Source organism: Spermophilus citellus, assembly GCF_964194105.1.
Source record: "Spermophilus citellus genome assembly, chromosome: 12".
Classification (NCBI taxonomy): Eukaryota; Metazoa; Chordata; class Mammalia; order Rodentia; family Sciuridae; genus Spermophilus; species Spermophilus citellus.
The window spans coordinates 30,497,998-30,519,145 of NC_138198.1; positions in this window are offsets into that span (position 1 = coordinate 30,497,998).

Genomic DNA, 21,148 nt, shown 5'->3' on the forward strand with positions numbered 1-21,148 from the left:
CCTTCTCTGGGGCGCCACGCCTTCTGTAGCCTCGGGGCAGGCCGCTGTATCACTTTTTTATAATCCAAGTTTTTAAATTGTGATTTATGTCAGTACACCTTTATGTGGGCACATATCTCTTGCTATAGAATACAAGGGGAGGAATAAATGCGTAATTCAAATTTTATTAGTTGCTGTTTCCAAATTCAACTAGAAATTAATGTAAAATTTCTCTAAAGTTGTAATAGGTCTAGTGAATAATGCAATGTCCCTTATAGAAAGCCTACACAGAGGTGGTGTAAGAGTGCATCTAGTGGGATTTTAAAGATTCACCTGCATTTGTACTTATTTGGTTGCTGGTAGGTCTCCTTTCAAGAGCTCTGCATTCTTTCTTTGGAGATCAGCACACTAGCCAGCATTGTCTGAGGACTGTATCTGCTTACACCACAAGGAAACCTCCCAGAAAGACAGATATGGTGCTTTGCCTGCTAACATGGGAGGAGCACATCCCAGGAGAGCTCCAAGCTTCACCAGGGACATTCCTGTTCTTTTCACTAAGTTTCATTATTTAAAAGCTCTTTTTGTATCTTTTGAGTGTTTGGCTCCCTCTTCTGGAAAATCTGCTTCACAACTACAATTTACTTCTACAGAAGTTGGACACAGGTGATGGTGTTCTAGGCAAACTGAGGTATAAAACAATCTAAAATATCAAAATACTTGTATTTCTCAGACAATAAGAAAGGTTGTTCATTTTTTTTCAAGTACCAAGCCTGCAAAACATTTATTATTTTCTATGGTTATACCTCTTCTTTATTAAGGCCCAGAAAGTCAATGTCCTATGCAATTTGAAAAGGTCTTGAATATTTTTAAAGCAAGAGGATCTAAAATAACTGCATGCTATTAACTCTCAACTTATAACTTTGAGTCTCAATGTTATGCTTGAGGTTCTGTGGCTAAACATTCTACTGTACAGAATACAGAGATACAACAAATAGGCTGCACAATCTGTTTCTTCAAAGTCCAAGATGCTACTCCTTAAAGATGTGGGGTTGGATGAGGTCCAAATCAGGCCATGGTGAAATTTATGCTCATGTAAGTATTTGGGTTTGTGTGGGATTCCATACTCCATTGTTCTTACACTTATACAGGATAGCCTAATATGCCCAAGCAATGGGAACCTCTATGTATGAAATTTGAGTGTAATTATGCTTTGGAAAAATGTCTAGGAGAAAGACTACAGCATTGGTATTGCCATTATAGCTCTGATCCCCAGGTGAGGGCTCAGTTCTCTGAACCAAATTAATATTAGACATTGGGTGAATTCAAGCTTTTGCATATGTAACATGAGGGTCATGGGCTGTCCCTAAGCTACTGCTGGCTTGTGTCATTTACAGATTCCACATAAAGAGGGTAGAGAGATTTAATGAGCCTCTTTGTGAAGCTTGAATGTATAAATGTTGCCCCCAGTGAATGGCCACTTTTGTGTGAATAAACAAAGGTTAACATAGGCCAATATAAGACATCTCATTACATGATGATATTCGGCCTTCACTAAATTTTAATGATTCTGAAAATTTCTTCTAAGTATTGTGATAAAACAACAAGTCTTGTGAACAATGTTAAAAGGATTCCAAACTGCATTTGGATTCCTCTGATTTTTCTGCTGTTCCCAGATATCAGAAGTCCAGTGGGATCATAGTAATGTCAACACAGCAAGTTCACCAACAGCTTGTTATAAATGGGCTCATTGTTCTTGTCAATGATATTTGCTGACAGCTTATTTTATTTTGACAGCATAGTGAATTTTGATAAAATATAGTTATTTCCTCCCATAAGAATTATTATTTTAAAAAATGAAGTAAAGTATAGTTTAGCACTGTCAGTTTGAGATAGCAGGTTAGAGCACAAAGTCCCAGGAAATCCATAAGAAAAATGATTCAATAGCAAGCTTCTTTCTAATGTTCATCCTCCTAACATTATATAAACTCTCACCTAAAACCGCCAAAGACTCTAATTCTATGATATTATGTATTTTCTTCATTCAAATTAAGGAAAAGAACAGATCTAGCATTTTTCTTCATTGTGTCCTTTCAATCTACTAGTACCTAAACATGAAGCACAAATTTTCAGAAGAATATGCATGAAAGTGTTTTTAAAAAGGTTCTACCTGAGGTAAAATTTACACAGGTAATTCTCACAAAGGTAAGAAGACAGCTAGAAGCATTTCAAATAATGCAAACCGAATGTCATAATATCTATTATCACATTGTCCTACATATATCATTTATAGTTAAATATTGATAACATCTCATCCTAGTTTGATAAAGGACACCCCTTCATTTAAATAATTGTTTCTGTGGTTGGGATGTTAAGTCTTAGAGTGCAAAAGTCTACATTGATAGTTTATTGCTGCGTAGGAGCTCAGAGTATATTAAAAATGGGTTTTGAGGTTCTATATTCAAAGAGAGTCTCATTATAAATTTGTTTATGAGAGAATACAATAGAATGTACTTCAAGAACAAAATTGAAAATGATCTTTAATTAGGTCTTATTCTTGACTGAACTCTCGTTTCACCTACACAGTGCCACAGATGAGTGGAAACTGCCATTGAGTCAAGTGGTCACTTCACACCTGGAAACACAAAAAATACTTCATAGTGATGACCATGATAACCATGATGATGTAAACAATGTGAATGTGACTTCAGTTATTGCCAGTCTCATACAATCATCAATGCCTTTTGAAATATCATTTTTAGTCACTTAAGACATGCAGGTCCGTTGATAAACATGGGTGATCCAATCATAAACACAACACACTAGGAATGACATTTTAGTGGGAAGAGACAGAAACTATATAGAACATCAATAAATTCACTGTACCCTTTCAATCTACTAGTACCTAAATACAAAGCACAAATTTTCAGAAGAATATGCATCAAAGTGTTTTTATAAAGGTTCTACCTGAGGTAAGATTTACACAGGTAATTCTCACAAAGGTAAGAAGACAGCTAGAAGCATTTCAAATAATGCAAACTAAATGTCATAATATCTATTATCACATTGTACTACATATATCATTTATAGTTAAATATTGATAGCATCTGATTATTTCAGAGACTTCATAGTGTTGTGAAGTAAAAGTAGTATGTATGGTAGAGAGTGATTAGGTGGACCTATTGACCTATTGACCTATGAGTCAATCCTGTGCCTCAAAAAACCAAGCAAGCCTGTTTGACAAAGAAAGCAGTGTGAACATCTTTCCACTAACAAGCAGTGGAGACCCATAAACCCATGAAAGTTCTATGGGATATTGGGAGATGATCATAAATGGCTCTCTTTGTACTTGCTGAGCAATGGCTAGACATAATTCTGCTAACTTCCCCAACTAATTAACTTTGAAATTTGCTTGAATCTTTGTCAAGTCTATAGTCAAGTGTCAAAATGTGAAGGAAGAGCATGAGGAAAGCAATTGTGGTCTAGACTCAAAATATCACATTTTCTTTCTCTATTTTATCTTAGAAATAAAATAATTGACTCATTTGTTTAATGATTTGACACTGGCTTTCTTTCACTCTGACAATCTGAAAGAGTCACAAAGTTGACAGTAGGCAGTGCTATTCTTTGCAGGTAAATGGATAGAGTTAGAGAAAATAATGCTAAATGAAGTTAGCCAATCCCTCAAAAACAAATGCTGAATGTTTTCTCTGATATAAGGAGGCTGATTCATAGTGGGGTAGGTAGGGGGAGCATGGGAGGAATAGATGTACTCTAGATAGGACAGAGGGGTGAGAGGAGACATGGGGTTAGAAATGATGGTGGATTGCCTGTGTGACTGGGAGGCTGGAAACCACCTGCCCCCACTAGCCACCGATCCTGCGACTGGGAAGCTAGAGATCACCCGCCCGCCAGCGACAGCCTACCCGCTGTCCGCGCGACTGGGCGGCTGGAGACCGCCTGCCAGCCAGGAACCGATCGGCTGGAGACCACCCGACCACCAGCGTCTGGGAGCGGAAACCAACCAGAGACAGTCCAGTCCCACCCCTCCATTCGGACACCCCAGTAAGGAGCCTGGGGCCCACCATAGCAGAGAGGTGACATCACTGGTGCTCGGCCATAGGAATGCCTTCCCAGCGGAATCCACTTTAGCAAGCATAGTCTACCAACACAAAGGAGAGACAACAGAGATATAAAAAAACAAAACAAATTTATAGAAGAGAACAGAAACACAGCAATCAAATAGAGCTGGAAAGTAGCGTGAACATCATGAAAAAACAAGGGAAAAAAGGAGTACAAACAATGCAGGACAACTTAAATCTCCAGGAGGACCTAGAAGCATCAGAAACAGAGATAGGGAAAGAACTCAAGGCATACCTAACTCAGATGGAAAGGAATATTAGAGAAGACATGAGACAGCAAGTCCAAGCAATAAAAGTATATTTTGAAAATGAATTAAACAAACAAATTCAAATGGCAAAGAACGAGATTTACCAGGAGATAGAGATGTTAAAAAAAAATCAAACAGTAATCCTAGAAATGCAGGAAACTATAAACCAAATTAAAAACTCAAATGAGAATATTACAAATAGACTAGATCAAGTAGAAGTCAGAACATCAGATAATGAAGACAAAGTTTATCAACTTGAAAAGAATATAGTCAACATAGAAAAGATGCTTAAATCCCATGAGCAATCTATTCAAGAGATATGGGATGTCATAAAATAAAAGAAATTTGAGAGTCATTGGGATAGAAGAGGGCATAGAGAATCAAACCAAAGGAATGGACAACCTATTAAATGAAATAATTCTAGAAAACTTCCCAGAGATGAAAGATGGAATGGATTGCCAAATCCTGGAAGCCTACAGGACCCCAAACATTCAAAACTGTAATAGACCAACTCCAAGACATATAATTATGAAGATAGCCAACATACAGAACAAGGAGAGAATATTAAAAGCTACGAGAGAAAGGAGGCAGATTACATTCAGGGGTAAACCAATTAGGTTAACAACTGATTTTTAATCACAGACTTTGAAAGCGAGAAGATCCTGGAACAATGTATTTCAAACGCTGAAAAATAATGGATTCCAACTAAGAATACTGTATCCAGCAAAATTAAGTCTCAGATTTGACAATGAAATTAAAATCTTTCACGATAAACAAAAGCTAAAAGAATTCGCAGCCAGAAAACCAGCACTGCAAAGCATTTTGAGCAAAATACTACAAGAAGAGGAATTGAAAAATAGTGCCCAAAACTAACAGCAGGATGTATCTCAGTAAAGGGGGAGGAAAATAACCAAAAAGTAAAAACTAGCCAAACTAAAATAAATAAATAAATAAACATGACTGGAAGTACAAATCATATTTCAATTGTAACCTTAAATGTTAATGGCCTAAACTCACCAATCAAGAAACATAGGCTAGTAACCTGGATCAAAAAAACAAATCCAACAATATGCTGCCTTCAGGAGACTCATATGATAGGAAAAGACATACATAGGCTGAAGGTCAAAGGTTGGGAAAAATCATACCACTCACATGGCCCTCGGAAGCAAGCAGGAGTGGCCATACTCATATCGAATAAAATCAACTTCAGACCTAAGTTAATCAAAAGGGATGAAGAAGGACACTATATACTGTTAAAAGGAACCACCCAACAACAAGACATAACAATGATCAATTTGTATGCACCAAACAATGGAGCTGCAACGTTCATAAAACAAACTCTCCTCAAGTTCAAGAGTCAAATAGACTACAACCCAATAATTATGGGTGACTTCAACACACCGCTCTCACCATTAGAAAGAACCTCTAGACAAAAGCTGAATAAAGAAACTATTGAAGTCAATAGCACAATCAATAACCTAGACTTAACCGACGTATATAGAATATATCAACCATCATCAAGTGGATACACGTTCTTCTCAGCAGCACATGGATCCTACTCAAAGATAGACCATATATTATGCCATAAGTCAACTCTTAGTAAATATAAAGGCGTGGAGATAATACCATGCACCATATCTGATCATAATGGAATGAAATTGGAAATCAAATATAAAAGAAGGAAGGAAAAATCCTACATCACATGGAAAATGAACAATATGTTACTGAATGATCAATGGGTTACAGAAGACATAAAGGAGGAGATAAAAAAAATTCATAGAGACAAATGACAATACAGACACAACATACCGGAATCTATGGGACACAATGAAAGCAGTTTTAAGAGGGAAATTCATTTTTTGGAGTTCTTTCCTCAAAAAAAGAAAAAAACCAACAAATAAATGAACTCACACTACACCTCAAAAACCTAGAGAGGGAAGAGCAAAACAACAGAAAATGTAGTAGAAGCCAAGAAATAATTAAAATTAGAGCAGAAATCAATGAAACTGAAACAAAAAAAAACCATTGAAAAAATTGAAAAAACTAAAAGTTGGTTCTTTGAAAAAATAAATAAGAACGCAGGCCCTTAGCCATGCTAACGAAGAGAAGAAGAGAGAGAACTCAAATTACTAACATACGGGATGAAAAAGGCAATATCACAACAGACACTACAGAAATACAGAAGATAATTAGAAAGTATTTTGAAACCCTATATTCCAATAAAATAGAAGATAGTGAAGATATCGATAAATTTCTTAAGGCATATGATTTGCCCAGATTGAGACAGGAAGACACACACAATTTAAACAGACCAATAACAAAGGAAGAAATAGAAGAAGCCATCAAAAGACTACCAACCAAGAAAAGCCCTGGACCGGATGGGTATACAGCGGAGTTTTACAAAACCTTCAAAGAAGAATTAATACCAATACTTTTCAAGCTATTTCAAGAAAGAGAAAAAGAAGGCGCTCTTCCAAATTCATTCTATGAGGCCAACATCACTCTGATCCCAAAACCAGACAAAGAAAGAAAACTACAGACCAATATCTCTATTGAACTTGGATGCAAAAATTCTCAATAAAATTCTGGCAAATCGAACACAAAAACATATCAGAACACTTGTGCACCATGATCAAGTAGGATTCATCCCTGAGATGCAAAGTTGGTTCAATATATGGAAATCAATAAATACTATTCACCACATCAATAGACTTAAAGACAAGAACCATATGATCATCTCGATAGATGCAGGAAAAGCATTTGACAAAGTACAGCATCACTTTATGTTCAAAACACTAGAAAAACTAGGGATAACAGGAACTTACCTCAACATGGTAAAAGCTATATATGCTAAACCTCAGGCTAGCATCATCCTAAATGGAGAAAAACTGAAGGCATTCCCTCTAAAATCTGGAACAAGACAGGGATGCCCTCTAGCACCACTTCTATTCAATTTAGTCCTTGAAATACTAGCCAGAGCAATTGGACAGACAAAAGATATTAAAGGCATAAAAATAGGAAAAGAAGAACTTAAATTATCGCTATTTGTGGATGACATGATAATATATTTAACAGATCCAAAAGGGTCGACAAAGAAACTGCTAGAGTTAATGAATGAATTCAGCAAAGTGGCAGGATATGAAATCAACACGCATAAATCAAAGGCATTCCTGTATATCAGCAACAAAACTTCTGAAATGGAAATTAGGAAAACCACTCCATTCACAATATCCTCAAAGAAAATAAGATACTTGGGAATCAACCTAACAAAAGAGGTGAAAGATTTATACAATGAAAACTACAGAACCCTAAAGAGAGAGATAGAAGAAGATCTTAGAAGATGGAAAAATGTACCCTGTTCATAGATAGGCAGAACTAACATCATCAAAATGGTGATATTACCAAAAGTTCTCTACAGGTTTAATGCGATGCCAATTAAAATCCCAACGGCATTTCTTGTAGAAATAGATAAAGCAATCATGAAATTCATATGGAAAAACAAAAGACCCAGAATAGCAAAAGCAATTCTAAGCAGCAAGTGTGAATCTGGAGGTATAGCGATACCAGAGTTCAAACTGTACTACAAAGCAATAGTAACAAAAACAGCGTAGTATTGGTACCAAAACAGGCAGGTGGACCAATGGTACAGAAGAGAGGACACAGAAACCAATCCACAAAATTACAACTTTCTTATATTTGATAAAGGGGCTAAAAGCATGCAATGGAGGAAGAATAGCATCTTCAACAAATGGTGCTGGGAAAATTGGAAATCCATATGCAACAAAATGAAACTGAATCCCTTTCTCTCGCCATGCACAAAAGTTAACTCAAAATGGATCAAGGAGCTAGATATCAAATCAGAGACACTGCATCTGATAGAAGAAAAAGTTGGCTCCGATCTACATATTGTGGGTAGGGCTCCAAATTCCTTAATAGGACGCCCATAGCCCAAGAGTTAATAACAAGAATAAATAAATGGGACTTACTTAAACTAAAAAGTTTTTTCTCACCAAGAGAAACAATACGAGAGGTAAATAGAGAGTCTACATCCTGGGAACAAATTTTTACCCCTCAAACTTCAGATAGAGCCCTAATATCCAGAATATACAAAGAACTCAAAAAATTAAACAATAAGAAAACAAATAACCCAATCAACAAATGGGCCAAGGACCTGAACAGACACTTCACAGAGGAGGACATACAATCAATCAACAAGTATATGAAAAAATGCTCACCATCTCTAGCAGTCAGAGAAATGCAAATCAAAACCACCCTAAGATACTATCTCACTCCTGTAGGATTGGCAGCCATTATGAAGTCAAACTACAATAAGTGTTGGCGAGGATGTGGGGAAAAGGGTACACTTGTACACTGCTGGTGGGACTGCAAATTGGTAAGGCCAATTTGGAAAGCAGTATGGAGATACCTGGGAAAGCTGGGAATGGATCCACCATTTGACCCAGCTATCACCCTCCTCGGACTATTCCCTGAGGATCTTAAAAGAGCGTACTATAGGGATACTGCCACATCAATGATCATAGCGGCACAATTCACAATAGCTAGACTGTGGAACCAACCTAGATGCCCTTCAATAGATGAATGGATAAAGAAAATGTGGCATCTATACACAATGGAGTACTACGCAGCAATAAAAAATGACAAAATCAGAATTTGCAGGGAAATGGATGGCATTAGAGGAGATTATGGTAAGTGAAGCTAGCCAATCCTTAAAAAACATATGCCAAATGTCTTCTTTGATATAAAGAGAGCAACTAAGAACAGAACAGGGAGAAAGAGCATGAGGAAATGATTAACATTAAACAAGACGAGTGGGGGGAGAGAAAGGGAGACGGAAGGGAAAGCATATGGAAATGGTAGGAGACCCTCAATGTTACACAAAATTACATAGAAGAGGATGTGAGGGGAAAGGGGGGTGGAAACAAGGGAGAGAATTGAACAACAGCAGATGAGGTAGAGAGGGATGATGGGAGGGGAGGGGAGGGGGGATTGTAGGGGATAGGAAAGGTAGCAGAATACAACAGTCACTAATATGCCATTATGTAAAAATGTGAGTGTGTAACCGATGTGATTCTGCAATTTGTATTTGGGGTAAAAATGGGAGTTCATAACCCAATTGAGTCAAATGTATGAAAGATGATATATCATGAGCTTTGTAATGTTTTGAACAACCAATAAAAAAAAAGAAATGATAGTGGAATTAGATGGACATCATTAGTTAAAGTCCATGAATGAAGACCCAAATTGAATATACTTTGAGTACAACCAGAGATATAAAAAAGTTTGTGCTCTATATGTGTAAAATGAATTGTAATGCATAATGCTGTCATATATTAATAAAAAATTAAATAAAAAATTCCAGTAAGATCTTCTCTCCTGATGGGATCCAAGATGACAGAGTAGAGGAGATACCATTTCTGGCTGCTCTCTGCATGAATCCGAGAAAGCATTCAGATGGCTTCTCCACAGGGACTCACCTTGATAAAATATAGCATCTTGGAGCATGTGACAGGATCCCATACAAGGGATTTTTGCAGAGTCCATCAGAGAGGCAAACCCCGTACAGAATGCGCAGAATGCAGAGTAGCTGTCTGTCATTGGGACTCCGGACATCGGTCCCAGAGCCCCCAGTTTAAGCGCTGCTAAGACTCTTTGGTGGCAGTACAGAGGCACCAGTTTAGCACCTCTGGAGAGTTGCAGAATGCCAGGCAGCAATCCGCGTTTGTGCAGGTAGCCAGACAGAGTTCTGGCCACAGCACAGGGACATTCCAGTTCCCCCCACCACAGCAGACACCCGGATGTGGTGTTAGACCAGGACACAAGAAAAGACCACTGACTCCAATTAAAATCAAATTAAAGCAAGCTTATTATTTCGACCGGCCGGGCTGTCTTTTCCTCCCAAAACGGCGGGAACAAAACAGCAGCCCCACCTTTCCTACAGCCCAGCTTTATAGCCCAGAAAGTTACACAAAAGGGGGGTTACAGATAACAGAACTCTGACAAGCATCACACTAATGGTAGTTTACATTTTTTTTTTTCTGGCCCCAACATCAGAATTTATGAAGACCATTAGAGCCTCAGAGAGGGTCGTTGTCTGGCAGGGAAGGCCAATATTTATGAGGTGTCACTAAAGTTTCAGAGAGGGCTGCTATCTGGTCAGAGAGCCAAGCATGGGTGAGTTCAAGGCACGGGCAGGCATTCCAAGCAGGTTCAGAATTTGCAGTAATTTATAGTAAAGCAGAAATTAGTTTTTCATGGCTTTGTGGCAAGATGGCTCCCAATTTTAATAAAAGATCAGGTTGGGTCTATCAGTGGGAAACGGATGGACTCCATCTTGGAAAGCCTGTCCCACCATCTTTTGGTGGGCGTGGTAATCAGTACAGATACATGATTGGTTTCCAACTCCCTCTGCCCTCAGCTGTGATAATTGGGTGCAGTGACTATCCTAGACAAAAACAGCTCTCAGTTGAACAAGAAGGAGCACAGTGGCAGTGCGACCAGGGAGCTGCCTACCTGGAGTGAACTCAAGGCTGAGTGCAAGAGATCCTGCAATTGAGACCTGATAAGCAAGAGAGGGGAGGAGGTAAAAAACAGTAACAACTCAGAGAGACCAAGATTAGGGAGGCTCCAGGCAGGAGAGGGAGAGCTCAAGCCTTTTCACCCTGGTTAACTCCATCACCCTGAGGGCAGAGACTCAAACTGGAACAGACAACTCCATCTACTGGAAGAGAAGAAAATAGAATTCTAAGAGGTTTTTTTTGTTGTTGTTGTTTGTTTTGTTTGGGGTCCTCTTCTTATCCATTTTATCCTCTTTCTTTCTCTTCTACCCTTCCTCCCTGGTCCTCACAACCCCAATATATGTGAAACCAATAACTTTGCGTGAAATAGAATTTTAAAAACTGAGTCACCAGAATAATATAATATAGAGGAATTGTATAAGCCCCCTTCTTTTTTTCCGTTTCATTCTCTCTCTTTTTTCTCTTTTCTTTCCTTTTTATTTTTTACCTCCCTCTCTTCCTCTTTCAACTTCCTAATTTTTACTATTTTTACTTTATGTAATTTTCTAAATACATATATGTGTTTGTTTTTATGCATCCTATTGTCCTCCCATGTACTCGTCTACCCTAAATTACCTCCTGTCTATTCTCCTGCTACTAACCCTCTTCATTAGAGTTCTCCTCCAAAGTTGCTAAGATATATTAACCCCATACCCTTACATCTTTCCCCCTTAACATAACATCCTATGTCCGACCCCCATTCTCTATATGCCACCAGAAACTCTATACCTTTTATGAAACTACTTACTTTATTTTAAATAATAATTGAATCCAACATTTCTAGACATAGATACTGACTATAAATGTCTTAATAATAAAAATTTGCTCATAGGTGATGTATTGTTGATATTGGGAACTGTAAACTTTGTTCTTCCCCACAAAGGAAGGATCTTGGAACTACACAAGAGCATTAAAAATTTATAAGGTAAACACACACACACACACACACACACACACACACACACACACCAGTCTCACAGAGGTGGAAAGAGATTCGAGCTACATGAAAAGACAGGAAAGAAAATACCACAAACAATTCAAGACAATCAATGAAATCAAAACAAAAAGAATTAACACCTATAGCAGAAAAAAATGACAGATAAACATTTCAGGATAAACATTATTCAGATGATTTGGAGTCACAAAGAAGACAGAATATAGAAATTTTCCAGGATAGCAATTATAACATGCAAAATTCCATTGCTTTCCTATATGCCAGTATGAAGAACTGCATTTTGAAAATGGAAACAAATATTATGTAAATATTTATATCATTTACATATAGAATATTTACAATATCATTGAATATTAAATATATAGATCTGAATCTTGCAGCTGGGACTGTGGCTCAGCAGTAGAGAGCTTGCCTGCTATGTGTGAGGCACTGGGTTCAATCCTCAGCACAATATAAAAATAAATAAATAAAATAAAGATATTGTGTTCATATACAATTAAAAATATTTTTAAAAATAAAAAAGTAGATAATGGGGCTGGGATTGTGGTTCAGAGGTAGAGCTCTCCCCTAGCACAGGCAGAACCTGGGTTCCATTCTCAGCACCACATAAAAATAAGGACATTGTGTTGTGTCTATCTACGAAAAAGTTTCTCTCTCTCTCTCTCTCTCTCTCTCTCTCTCTCTCTCTCTCCTTTAAAAAAGTTGATATGCATTTATATGGAATATGTGGAGGATCTACATGTGGAAAATGATAGCATGATGAAAGCAATCAAACATCTAAATAAATGGAGATGTTTTCTTTGTTCACAGATTCAAAGACCTATTATTAAGATATCCATCCTTCCCAAGAAAAACCCAGCATTCTCTTTTGTAGATATGGACAAACTGATTGTAAAGATTATGGGGAAAAATAAATAGAATAGCCAATGTGGTATTGCAGAGGAAGAAAGACTTGCACTTCCAAAGCTTAAAACTTTATAATATTATACTAACAAAGAACGTATAGCATTTGTAAAGATCAATGGAACAGGCCAGTGAGTCCAGATATAGATACACACTAATAGTCAACTTATGTTTAATAGAGGATTAAAGGCAGGTAAGTAAAGAAAATGATAGTCCTTTTAATAAATGATGCAAGAACAACTGCTCATAAACATGCAAAAACTAATAATCAAGACCAAGAATTTACATATTTTACAAATATTGATTCAAATTCGATCATATGTCTCTATAAAAATTCAAAGTTAGACATTTTCTTTCAGTGCATTTTTTTTTTTTGGTACCAGGAATTGAACCTGGGGTGCTTAACCACTGGGCCACATCCCAAACCCCTTTCTACTTTTTGTGACAGGGTCTTACTAAGTTACATGGAGCCTCCCTAGGTTTTTAAGGGTCTTGCAAACTTATAATCCAATTCCTCAGCCTCCCACGTTGTTGAGACCTCAGGCAGGTTCCACTATACCTAGTTAGAAATGAGATTTTAAATAAAAACCAAAGGCATGTTTTATATGGAAAAATAATTCAAAAATATTATTTAATAATAAAATTATTTTTAAAATATAAAAAAGAACAAGTAAAACTCAAAGATTTATAAAACCTTAATTTTAAAACAAAATAACTTGATAATACAACAAAAATATTATGCAGATAGTAAATAAGCATTCGAAAATATGTGCAACATGATTTATTATTAGGGAGCATCAGACAACATGCTGATAAAGTTACAGAGCAACAGAAACTCATTGCTAGTGGGATGCAAATTCTATGGTCTGGATATTTTTGTCCATTCAAAATTCTTATGCTGAAATGTGACTCCTAAGGTGATGGTAGTGTATTTTTTGGGAGGGTGATTGGGATGAGTGCTTCTACAAAGGGCTTGAGGAAACCTTTTTGCCCCTTCAATCTTGAGAAGACATTCAGAAGGCATGATCCATGAGGAAGTGTCCCCACCAGACACCAAAACTTCTGACTTCTTCTTTTTTTTAAAGAGAGAGTGAGAGAGAAGAGAGAGAGAGAGAGAGAGAGAGAGAGAGAGAGAGAGAGAGAGAGAGAGAGAGAATTTTAAAATATTTATTCTTCAGTTTTCGGTGGACACAACATCTTTATTTTATTTTTATGTAGTTCTGAGAATTGAACCCAGTGCCCCGAGCATGCCAGGAGAGTGTGTTACTGCTTAAGCCACATCCCCAGCCCCTGACTTCTTAATCTTGGAATTATCAGCATCCTGGAGTGTCAGAAATATTTTTTTTATGGACTCTAAGTTACCCAGTCTAAGGTATTTGTTATAGCAGTCCAAATCAACAAAGACAGCCACTATGAAAGATACTGTGGCAGATTCTTATAAAACTAAATGTATTTTTGCTATATCAAGCACTTTTGCTAAATCAAGACATTTATATAATTGATTTAAAACTTGTGCTTACACAAAAACCTGCTCCCAAATATTTAGAGTTGCTTTATTCAAATACTGGAAGCAACTAAATTGCTCTAAAATAGGTAAATGAATCAACAAACTGTGATACATACATATAATGCAACACTATTAGATGATAAAAAGAGATGAACTGTAAAGTCATGAAAATACATAAGTTAATCATAAGTGCATATTTCTAAGTTTAAAAAAAATGCCCTTTGATAAATTATAAACTTCATGATTCATTTATATAACATTCTAAAAAAGAAGAAAATATATATATGTGCAATTCCCAGGACTTCAGAAGAAGAGAGAGAGGGTTGAATAGTTGAAGTTCTGGGCACTATTTAAGGCATGACACTATTCTCTATGAAAAATCAAAGGACACATGAAACCACTGTTTGTCCAAATCTGCTGAAGTTTATGATAGAAGAATAAACCTTATGTGTGCAAATTTTCAAAAAAATATTAAGAATTTGGGAGTAAACATACAGGGCATTTTTGAATGTGACAAAAGTACTTAACCATATTAGAAATAAATGAAGCAATGTCACTGAAGAGAGTGGATGGGAAATTGATATATAATTTTGTAAATGAGCAAAAATCTGTAAAATATAATTAAGGTGAAATGAATCTACAATGTAGCTAGTGAAATTGCATCCAAATGGAGATATAAGGTAATAATTCTAATGCCACAATGACTGTGTACTGGAATTGAGAAAGTGTACAGATGGTAGATGAAGAGGGAGCCAGTTCCTCACATTTGGAATAGGAATGTATGAATAAAATGATACTAGGATGATCCTTGTAGAAATAGAGTAGATAATAGGATGAACTCATGCTTACTCTACCACAGACACATACACAAGATGGGCTTGGGGTATCTTGCAGAATTAGAAACTAAGACAATGCTTAAAAAAGAAAACAAACAACAAACAAAAAACAAATAAACTTATCATCAAGACAATAAACAAGCCAACCAACAAACAATATATCAATGGGACACAGAAAACAACTGAATAAGCTCTTTATGGCCTAGGTTGTCAGAAAAAAAGTATCTAAAAACAAAATAATATTTAAAAATATAAAACAAATATCCATGAATCTATACTGATATAAATAAACACTCAAAGAAATAAATACTGGGGAAGAGGAAAGAATTCCAAATTCCTCCATGCAGAATCCCAGAGACATTATTCCATCTTCAAGGAGATGGAATGTACTTCCCCACTCCATAAATGTGAGCTGTGCATAGTGATTTTCTTCCCAAGAGTACAGCATGGAAAGACAAAAGGGTGTTGGTTAGAGTTACTGCACAGTGGAGAAATGCAGCAAACACTACATCAACTAGGTTAATTTCAATCAGTTAAAATCAAGTGATTAGTAATATCAATAGTATATACCTTGACATGACATGATGAGAATGGCATTTTAACTTATGGTCTTTCTTCCTAAAATCTGTGATCCATGCACTATCATGAGAAAAACATCTGACAGTTGCCAATCAAAGAGCATTATACAAAATACATGAACAGTACTTTCCAAAACTAACAAGGTTATGAAAACAAGGAAAAATTAAGAAACTGTCCTAGTCAAGAGGTACCTGTGAAAATATGATAACTAAACAGATGGGGTCCCGGAATGGTAAGAGAACATTAGATAAAAATTAAGAGGGGCTGGAATTGTGGCTCAGTGGCAGAGCATTTGCCTAGCATGTGTGAGGCTCTGGGTTCGATTCTCAGCACCACGTATCAATAAATAAAATAAAGCTCCATTGACAACTAAGAAAATATTAAAAAAAATAAGAAACTAAGAAAAGCTGAATTAACTATAGATGTTGGATAATAATAATAATATATCAATATTGGTTCATTAATAGTAAAAATTGTACCCTATTGATTTAAAATGAACATAATAAGGAAAATTAGGTACAGAGTGTATGGGAACTTTCAATACAATATTTTCAACTTTTTTATAGTTTTAAAAACTTCTCTAAAAAGTAAAAATTACTTATCAGCCCTCACATAGAGCTTAGAACTTGTCAGAATCATTGAAATGGCCATGAAACATATCTATTGTATCCTACATAGATGATTTTGGAACAAAATTTCATCTTCTTAAGTAGTAAATCCTAAAATAACCTAAATGTTCTATACAAGCCATAATCATGATAAATATAATGGAAACTCCATTAATGGTGAAAATTTTCTTCACCTCCTTTTCCAAGTATTTTGCATATTGCTTAATGGATTTATGAAACTTAAAGATGAAAAACAGATTTCCTAAGACAATTTTTAACATCTGAGTTGAATTTGACTCCTTCTGATATCAAACTTGGATTTAATATTGTTAAGTAAGAAAGTCCTAGGCAATTAGAGATAGTTTTATTTCTTCCTTTGGAAGATTTTTATCCTTGCCTAATTACTCTGTCTAGGACTTGTGATATTGTGCTGAAAGCATCCTGCTTATAGTTCTTATCTTGGAGGAGAAGCTGTCAGTTTTCCACCACTGAGTTTCAGATTACTTGTAGGATTTTTATATATATCTTTTATGTTCACTTAATTTTGTTCTGTACCTAGTTTGTTGAGAAATTCTAAAATAGAAGTTTCCTGAATTTTGTCCAGTGATTTTCTTCATCTATAATCATGTGGCCTTTTTTTCTGTTAACAAGTTGTGTCACATTAATTACTTTTCATTTGTATCTAAGGAATAAATCCCACATGTTCATGATATATGATAATTTTTATATAATGAATTCACTTTTCTTGTATTTTGTTGAGAATCTTGCAACTGTGTTCATCAACATAGTAGACTATAATTTTCTGTTCCTTCAGTGTCTTTGTGTGGCTTTCATATGAGGGCAATACTGAGTTTGTAAAATGAATTTGGAAGTGTTCCCTTCTCTTAACATTTTGGAAGAGCTTAAGAAGTACTGATGTTAATTATTAAATACTTGGTTGAGTTCACTACTGCAGCCATCTCCTGAGTTTTCTTTCTTAGACAGTTTTTAATCACTTTTTCATTACTGGTGTATGTTCAGATTGTATTTCTTGATGATTCAGTCTTGACAGATTGAATGTTTTGAGGAATTTATCCATTTATTCTAGGCTATTCAACTTGGTAGTCGGTAATTATTCACATCAGTGATCATTTTATTTATATTTAGGATCTTTTTTTTTAATTTGTGTGCCTTCAGTTAGAATATCTGGTTTTTCAATTTACTTGAGTATTCCTCTCATTTTTAAACTAGATTAGGTAAGCATGTGTTAAATTTGTTTATCTTTTCAAAAAACAACCTCTTAGTCTTGCTGTCCAGCCTAATTGGGGTATAATTGACTAAAATTGTGTATTTTGAGGTGTATAATGTGACATTTTTAATATAGATATACTGTGAACTACAATAATGCTAACATCCATCACCTCACTTAGTAAATAAATCTGCATGTGTGTTTGTGGTGAAAACATTTTGATCTATTCTATTGGCAAATTTCAAGTGTACAATGCAGTTTTAATTCCAGACACCATACTGTATATTATATATTCAAAATTTATGCATACCAGATAATTGAAACTTAGTAACCTTGAACTAATATCTCCCCATTTCTATCAACTGCTGGAAATCACCATTCTATTCTCTGCAACTATATGTGATTCAACTATATATGATTCAAATTTCTAGATCCACATAAAAGCTGAAACTTTTTAACAGTTCTTTCTGTGCTTGTCTTATTTCACTTAAAACAGACATCTGTAGCATTCATTAATTAAAATGAATGATAAGATTTCCTTCTTATTTAAAGATGAATTATATTCCAGTGCAAGCATTTGTGTTAGTCTCACAATTTTCTTCATTTATCTGTTGATTGACACAAGTGGGTTTGAGATTTGGCTCTAAGAATAAGGCAGCAAACTATCATGAGAATGCAGAAAGCTCTCAGAGATAGTGATTTTCTTTCCTTGGGATATACATACACACTTGGTTTCCTGGAACACATATTAATTCTATAGTTTGAGGAATCTTAATAACATATTCAAAAAGCCTGAACCAATTTTTATTACCATTAACAGTTCACAAGCTTTCTTTTTTCACATTCTTGTCAACATTTATAATATTTTTTTCTTTTAATAATAGCCATTCTAGTTGGTGTATGGTGATATCTCACTGTAGTTTCAATTTATATTTCCCTAATGATTTGTGAGGTTGAGACTTCACAAAAAAGTTGTTCTTTTTTTTCAAATACTGACTACCATTTCTATGTGTTATTTGGAGAATTGTCTATTCAGGACTTTAGCCATTTTTAAATTGGAATTTTTTTTTCTTGCTACTGAGGTGTTGATGTTATATCATTTGCACATTAACCCCTCTAACTGCATTGCTCAGGCTGACCTCAAACTTGTGATTCTCTTCTCTCAGCTTCCCAAGTAGCTGAGATTACAGATACCATGGTAGTCAGCCAGCTTATTTGCTATTTTCAAAATATATATATGAATGTAAAGATTAAATATTTAATATACAGAATAAAAATTACTGGGCTGGGGATGTGGCTCAAGCGGTGGCGCGCTTGCCTGGCATGCGTGCGGCCTGGGTTCGATCCTCAGCACCACATACCAACAAAGATGTTGTGTCCGCCGAGAACTAAAAAATAAATATTAAAAATTCTCTCTCTCTCTCCTCTCTCTCTCTCTCTCAAAAAAAAATTACTGCATAATAATGTTAATGTCAAAATGCTATATTTGAACATTACTTGTAGCTTCTCAGAGTAGTAGAGAAAAAATAAATACATATAAAAAGCATTCACTAAGTGCTTACCAGGTACTTGGCAACATACTGGCCCCATTAGGGCATTTACTCACTTGATTCATAAAACATCCATATGTCCTAATTAATATTATTATTTTCATTTAACAGATGAGAAAACAAGCACTGAGAGGTTTATTTCCCTGCCCAGTGTCACACAGTTAGTAAGGAAAAGAACTGAGAATGAAACCCAGGCAGTCTGTCTACAAAACTAATATTCTACACCAGCATTCTTTGGAGTTTAATGTGCATATAAGGACATCATGAGAAAAAGCTGATCCTGATTCAGTAGGTCTGAGGATTGGGCCTGACACTCAGCATCTCTTATGAGTCCCCAGATTATAATATACTGCTAGTCCATGCAGAACACTGGATGTATCTATTATGCTAAATTAAAGAAGCCAATCCCCACAAAACAAAGGTTGAATGTTTTCTCTGGTATGTGAAAATTAAAGCATAATAAAGTGGGAGTGGGTAGAGAAAAGAAGTTCAGATTAGACAAAAGGGAATGAAGAGAGGGGAAGGGGAATAGGAAGAGTAAAGACAAAAGAAAAAATCTAACATAATTTTCCTATAATAAAATACCTAAGTGAATTCCACCACCATGTACATCCATAAGAATGGATCCTAATCAGAATAAGTTATGCTTGATTCTACTCTCATGTATAAATAAAAAGAACCAATAAAAATAATTCAAAAAGAATGTAATATCTAATTGGTGGAGAGACATGCTGTAATTTTTCTCCACTAGATTCACTTTTTAACATGCATAATTCAACCAAGGAGATTTTAAAAGAGATTAGAAAAGGAGAGAGAGATGAAGGAATAAACTCTCCATTGGCCCAAGATATAGGAATAGCCTGCCAAAGATACCATCCTGGAAAGGGAGATTCCATGAAGGCACAGACTAGGGGCAGTCAGGAAATCACCAGGACCTTCAAAAGTATATTCAGGGTCACTTAAGCACTCAGGGTCACTTAAGCATGCACAGAATTTGTGATCCCGTGGAAGTATTCACCAAGAACTTAAGGTAGTGTGTCCAAATGCCTGTGGAGGATCCAGGATCTTGTCACAGAAACACAGAAGCCTGCCTGGCTACTGAAATACAGGAGTGAGGGAAAGATAAATCAGAGCTGTAAGAATTTTCAGGTTCTCTAGTCCCAGCTGTATTATGGCTTCTGTGAAGTCAGCTTGAAATTACATGGGAGGCAGAGCCCTCAAATGTGGGGGTTAGCTGGAGAGACACTGTAGTTCACAGCAAAACTCAGCACCCAAGTTCATTCTTAGACATTCTCCCTTGTGGTGGCCTTGGCTATGGTAAAGAAGTGCAGAAATACTAAAGGTGTTGGCAGGTCCCACATTTGGCATGTGCATCAATCCAGGTCTTCTCTGGAGGATGAGGCCAATGATTGTTCATCTTGGAGACTCTGCCTTCAGGGCATAGGGTGGAATCTTGGCTTTAACCCTTTTTCTTCTGCCCTTGCTTGGAACTCAGGAAGAACACCATAAATATTGCAAAGCAGATCTTAATAAATATTACTTGAATAAGTGAAATAAATGGTTGAACAAATATTAGACCAACCTGAGAAATGCAGACTTGGGTTTAAGTCCATGAACCTGGGTAAGTGATGTCAGCACTCTGAGATGTTTTTTTCTGCCCTCTGCATTTATAGATTGATTCTTGTTCTATGTGTGCAGCACTCACTCCCATAGGGACAGTTCTAAACTCAAGTTAGAGTTGCATCTGAGAAAAAATCTAACTCATCTAGTTGACATACTAATGGCTTCTGGGGTGCCAGAGACAAAGTGAAGAAATAAACTGTAAACATTTACAGGTTGCCAATAACTTATTTGCAAATTTAAAATCTGAATAGTGGAGAAGACTTAAATACTTTTTTTTTTTTGATTGGCAAATTACTTTTTGGTCTAAAAGGATCTAGTTTTGGAATCATTTCTTTCAATATGAAATAAATATGAATAAATGAAACTTTTTAAATATGAAAAGAAAAAACTATACAATGTCTTATAAAAGCAGCAGTGA